The sequence below is a fragment of the Dipodomys merriami genome, unplaced genomic scaffold, assembly GCF_024711535.1.
Source record: "Dipodomys merriami isolate MVZ:Mamm:240054 unplaced genomic scaffold, mDipMer1.0.p SCAF_468, whole genome shotgun sequence".
NCBI classification, from domain to species: domain Eukaryota; kingdom Metazoa; phylum Chordata; class Mammalia; order Rodentia; family Heteromyidae; genus Dipodomys; species Dipodomys merriami.
Genome location: NW_027206033.1, coordinates 255,695 through 262,004, shown reverse-complemented (window position 1 = coordinate 262,004; position 6,310 = coordinate 255,695). Strand labels below are relative to the sequence as shown.

The window sequence follows — 6,310 nt, the reverse complement described above, 5'->3', positions numbered from 1 at the left end:
GATGTGTGCAGAATCAGAAATATTCAGAAGTCTGTAAATGACTGCTTAGTTATTTTCTTTCTTCTGGGTCATAGAATACAGCCTGTCCTTGTTAGGAAAATTTAGGAGAATGGAAAAGTAATGGGACGGACTTCATCATCAATAGGCGAGGACTGTTTATTGTCAAAAAGCAGGTTTGGAGGTTGTGCGAGGGAGCTGAAACAGGATCTGAGTTTGTATAGGAGGACTGAGAAAGGAGGTAGAGGTTAATGAAAAGCCCCTAGGTCAAGGAAAGCGGGACCTTTCAGTTGGGCCCACAATGGGATGTTTAAAACTGGGATTATATGGATTGCCCTGCCTGCACTTAAAAGGAGTTCACACATCCCTGGGATTTTGCCTGTATTGTGTATGAGCCTGGGACAGCAGGGTGGGGGTCAATCCTTCATATTCCATCTTTAGATACATGAAATTATAAGGCCAAGTGGGGAGAAGCAAGTTCTTCATATAGGATCTTTGGATACATAAAAAAATTGGGCTGAGAAAGGAGAATCATGCAATTATGAGAACAAAGCAGATTCCACCATTTTGAACCCTGGAATATAAAAGGTGGAGGGGCATCGTGGTCTTTTCTGGTTACTTCCAGTTGTTGTGAGTGTGTCCAGGAGTCACTGGAGCTGGCGTCTTCAGGTCCAGGTCTGTGCTCGGTCCAGAGCTGTGAAAGCAAAGCCTCTGGTTGCCTGCAGTAATAGGATGTCCTTGACTTGGTCCCAGGTTTGAGTGAGGGCTGTTATCCTGTTAGAGAGAAACTTGAAAATGCTGAGTTCAGGCAAAAGGCTGACAAGGTGGCAGGACTAGTTGATATGACATCAGAAAACATAACCAGAGAATAAAAGCCAGGAAAGTTTCATTTGGATCATGAGCCTATAACCAGTCAGAAACTTGGGCTGGATTGGAGTAGTTAAGGGCCTGGTGAGAGACCTTGATCATTTCCTATAAATAGCAGGTAACAAAGGCAAGAATGTAAATTCCTGTGCATTTAGAAGTTAGACAGATATGGACATTAGATGGACAAGATTCTCAACTTGTTTCTGTTGTTCTCCTGGATCTGGTTAATTTTGAAAGGGAGGCACAAAGTGGCTGATGTAACATCTTTTCCTCTTATTCTTTTCCACTTTGTTCTGGGATCTAGGTGCTTGTGGCTGGGATATGGGCTTTGAACTCAAGGCCTGAGCATTTTCCCTGAGCAATTCTGCTCGAGCTAGCATTCTACCACTTTGAGTCACAGGGCCACATTTAGCAATTGGCTGGTTAATTTTTGAGCCAGCTTCCACCTGGCTCTTTGATGGTTAGTTGGGAGATATAGTCTCAGGGATTTGTCTGCCTGGGCTGGCTTTGAACTGCAATCTTTGCCACAAAAACCTTTTATCATTTCCAATGAAAGCAACAAGGAGATCAGTGAGAACAAGTGGAGTTTATGTGCACCCTGCCAAGAATTGATCAACAAATACTTGCCAGAACTGTGCAATTACAAAATTCAATAGATGGGATGAGAGTTTGAGCATAGCTTGTATGCCTAGAAAACCTGATAACTAAACTGTATGAGAGGCTCTCCTGGCCTATGCATGTTTCAATAGTATAACAACATAGCTGGCTTTTTCATATCAGGATGAGTAATATTTACAGAGACTGTCCCACAAGAGTCTCAGTGTTTGTAAATCTAAATCAGTATTTTACCAAGAATCAGGTGTGTGTGATGGAGTCAGGCAGGAGTCCAGTGTACCATGGTGGAGGTAGGATGGTCCAGGCAGGATCTGGGCAAGACTGCCTCCCTCGGATGAATTGTCAAAACTCCTGATTAGTTACTTACAAAATTATACACAGACGTTAAAGAAACGACTTTAGATGGACATAGAGTATGACATGCTAGTTTTAATGTTAAATCACAGCCAACAATTACTTACCAACTTTACTCACAAGCTGTCTTTTAAGGCATACTCATAGCATGTCCTATACTAGAACTTTCTGGGGACAGAAACAGATATGTGGAACAAACATTTTAAGACAATTCTTACCTCCTTACTGGTTTGTTTTTCATCACAGCTGGCTAGGAGCTGAGCTGGGTCTCATTCCTTTTACTACTACCCTTGAAAAATGGTTTTCTCTTAACAAACAGCACATTTGATAGGAAATATCACTATCAAGAAATAGAAGAAGATAACTTGTTACACAGTTTTTATAAGGAGATTATGCTGAACAGGTTTTCACACACACACATTTAAACTAAAGTTCTAAGATGCACTTGGGTTTTTAAAAAATGAAAATCGGCCATACGTTTTTTTTGGAATTCCAGTGACAAAGTGATATTTTTTTCCCAATATGATAAAATCACGTGTTCAATGTCAGAATAGTAGGCAATACCAAACAAAATGCAAGGCAAATTTTGACAAACAGAATTTCAACCCTTAAACTAAAATTGATAACAAGAGCAGAAAACCTTTAAATCAATTTTGGTGATGAGGTGGATTAGTATATAAATTAAATATTTTAACTCTTAGAAGAGTGAAGAGGAGAGGGGAGTAATGTTGGTGGAAGAATGGGGGTTGTAGAAAAACCCATGATGTGGTCTTAGTCCCCCCAGATAGATTGTCTTGTACATCTCATTGCTACAATGGGTCAACCTGTATCCTTTCCTTGTATCTTAAATGAGGAAATGCTGGCTTGATTTATGTTGATTCTACTTGTGTAGACACACCTAAAATCACTCGCCAAGTCCAAAAGCACACAAATGAAATGCATCTTTTGTCAGTTGGTATACTTGTATTCTACACATTTATTGACAGGATACAAATTATTCTAAAATTTTAATACATTACAAATACTTTTTCTTATTTTCGTGACCAGGAAATGCAAGACCTCAGTCAGCATTTCTCACTTTAGACTTATCACATGGGTTGGTTAAATGTTGACCTGAGCTCCAGTCTTCTCTGGACTCATTCATTACTTAGGAATTGATGCTGGCTGTTTGAAAAGAGCTCAAGGAAAGATGCCGCACAACTTTATTCTTTACCCGGATATTCTCCTGCTGTTTTGGTTGTTGAGAGTGTCTACAAGAGCAAGCATTCCGTGGGGAGCAAGGAGACACCATATGACCTATACTTACTGAGATTTCTGGGTGATTTTCTATCACTTGTACTGCATTTGCAAATCGAATCTGTCAAAACCTACCAGTTTTACGAGATAAGAAAAGTGCTAAAAGAACTCTTAGAGACAAATATATCTTCAACATATTTGGTTCCAAGCATTCCGTCTAGGGCATGTGCAACAAGTAGTGAAACTTGTGTTGGCTGTATCTATGTGTCTTTCTCCATGTGTGCATGTATACATGTGTATATGTATGTGTGTATTTGTATGTAGAGCAAAATACATGTGTACATATATAAGGGCATATACACACATATATGCATATATAAATAAATATACATATATAAATATATGTGCATATATTTATATATATCAGGTGTTCAGTGATTTAATCTAGACTTCCCAGTACATTGTCATTCTCACAAAGTGTACATGATAAACTGTTCTGAGGATCTGTGCTCACTTTCCCCACTTCCTTGTTTTTCATCCCTGTGAACAACTTCAGCCTACTTTCCATAGGATAGTTTTGTTTTTGTTACTTACTGATAATAAAAGAAAAAGTTTGCTTGTAAAAGGAAAAGATCTTTTAGGACACAGGTTAAAAGTATCTTATCCGCCCCAATGATTCTTATGAGGAAAATTTGTAATAGTACTAAAAGTGACCAGGAATTCCTAGATCTGTTGTTTTGCCATTTAGAATGGCAAAGAATAATATCACGTCATTCTTATAACTCTTAAAGAATGCAAGGGTAACTGATGGTCCCTATCATGTTCCCCAAATCCCAGTGGGTCCTGGAGGATAATAGTAGCTCAGCAGAAATTCTAAGTAGCAGACATGGAGCATGAAAGAGAAAGAGAGGAAATAAGAGAGAATGAAAGAGAGAAATATCATAATACTGAAAGTGCATAAAAGATAAACAAGAGCTGTATGAGAATATTCATACTGCTATCTTTAGACTCTACATGTACATTTGAAGGTATTTGATGTATGATAACCCATCAACACCACATTCCTCAGTACCACATAAGCAGAAAAAGATGGAAGTGGTGCTGTGTCTCAAGTGGTAGCAATAGCCTTGAGATGAAGAACTGAGGAGCAGTACACAGAGTTCAAACAGACCCAGAGTTCAAGCCCCACAACCAACAGGAACAAAAACAAAAAACTAAATACAAAACTGTCTCTCAATTTTGTTGCCTCAACTCTGTAAAACCACTGCTTCAGCCTAGGGCTAAGATTTATGTGTGGACAATTATCAACACTCCTGATTCAAACTCTACTTGAAAAAATTTTAATCAATATTTTGTTCTTAATTTTGCTCTTTGTAAATTCACATGCACCTATAAAAAATGCTGTGGCCATCCCAGTAACATTCTCAAAGTAGCTCGTAATGATTACTTACAAAAAGTTGTATTATATTACAACAAGGAAAACAATGCTACAAATAAAGAAAACCAATAATTAAATATTAATGATTAATAAAATAAAAACCAAATACCATTGTTTCCAGTATTTGAAGTGGACTACATATTAGAGTTTACTATTTTCTCATATTCCTGTACATTTAAAACTTGCTAAGATTATGATGTTCAACAAGAGTTTTATAGGCTATGAGTAGTTTTTAAATTTATCCTGTAAGATTACTATTTATGTCTCATCTCATCATCTGTATATGGTTTATATAATCATTTTTGTTCCTCGCTAACATATAAAGTAAGGAAGACCTAAAGTTTTAACAGAAACTGTGTAGTTAACAAAGTCTTAACTCTTCGCTGTTTCTTCATACAAAGACTTTGCAACTTCTCATTAGTAAAGTTTCTATAAACTCTGAAATGTACATACTTAGTAGTATATGTCTGCCACCATAAATCTTAACTACTTTATAGAAAACTTATATGACCTACCAAACAATCTTAATTTTGGCATATAAGCAAATTCCCAAAATTAAACATAGTTAAAACATTAAAACTTTAAAAAAAAACTTAAACACTTGATGCAGTGTTCATTATGATAGGTGCCTTGTATAGAATAATTGAATTCCTCCTCCTACACATCTGTTGAACAACAAATATCTGGAATCATTTTGTTTTTGACATATCAATCTTTACTTTAGTCTTAAATGTGTGCTTATGTAAGAAATACATGGTTCTAAAATTTCACGACAATTCTTTTGAACTTTTTTTTGAATTGTCTAGCTCAAGAAAATCAATTCCACTTTATATATACAAAATATTCTGTGCTCAATTCAGCAGCACATACACTAAAATTGGAACAATACAGAGAAGATTAGCATGGTCCCTGTGCAAGTATGACACGCAAATTCGCGAAGCGCTCCACATTTTTACAATAACAGATGCTGGAGGGGATGTGGCCAGAAGGGAACCTTACTTCATTCTTGGTGGGAGGGTAAGCTTGTTCAACCACTTATAAAGCAGTATGGAAGTTCCTTAAAGATTCCATATAGAGCTCCCCTATGACCCAGCAATCCTACTTTTGGGCATTCACCTAGTCAGCAACAAGACCATATTAAAATTATCAATACAATGATGTTTATTGCAACATTATTTCCCATAGCAAAGATATGGAACCAACCCCGATGGCCCTCAGTAGATGAATGGATCAAGAAAACGTTGTGTGTGTGTGTGTGTGTGTGTGTGTGTGTGTGTGTGTGTGTGTGTGTGTGTGTGTGTGTATGGGAATTCTATCGTCCATCAGAAAGAATGACATCGCCCAATTTGTTACGGAATGGAAAGACTTGGAAAAATTATATTAACTGAAATAATCCAAGGCCAAAGAAACATCAGTCACATGGTATCCCTTATTGGCAATAATTAATATATGTTGTGGATAAGCAGAAAAGGTTAGAAGCTGTGTGCATATGAATAGATAACGTGATGTTAAGCTAAAGGAACCCCAAGATAGGGACACAAGTGGTTTTTTTCTTGCTGTTGTTTCTAAAGTATTTATAATGTACAATGTGATTTTTTTTTGTTTTTTTATATGTTCCTCCCACACAGAAATAAACATTTTTTACAGTCAACCTTGAAAAGCCATCTGGATAGACCATTTCTGTAAGTGGTAGCAGAATATTATTGATCTTATTATTAAGGATGCCAGATTGCCTCATTTTGAGACAATTAAAACAGGAATTTAGTCAGCTGTTTTTGTATCATTAAGGTGATCACTGCAGCC

The 6,310-nt window shown here is 37.0% G+C and overlaps 1 non-coding gene across 1 annotated transcript; it reads left to right on the top strand.

The window, feature by feature from the left end:
• The first annotated feature begins 5,354 nt into the window (after window positions 1-5,354).
• Window positions 5,355-5,461, top strand: LOC138808683 (U6 spliceosomal RNA). The gene has a single exon (XR_011366572.1). It is a non-coding gene; the product is annotated as a U6 spliceosomal RNA (small nuclear RNA).
• The last annotated feature ends 849 nt before the right edge of the window (window positions 5,462-6,310 follow it).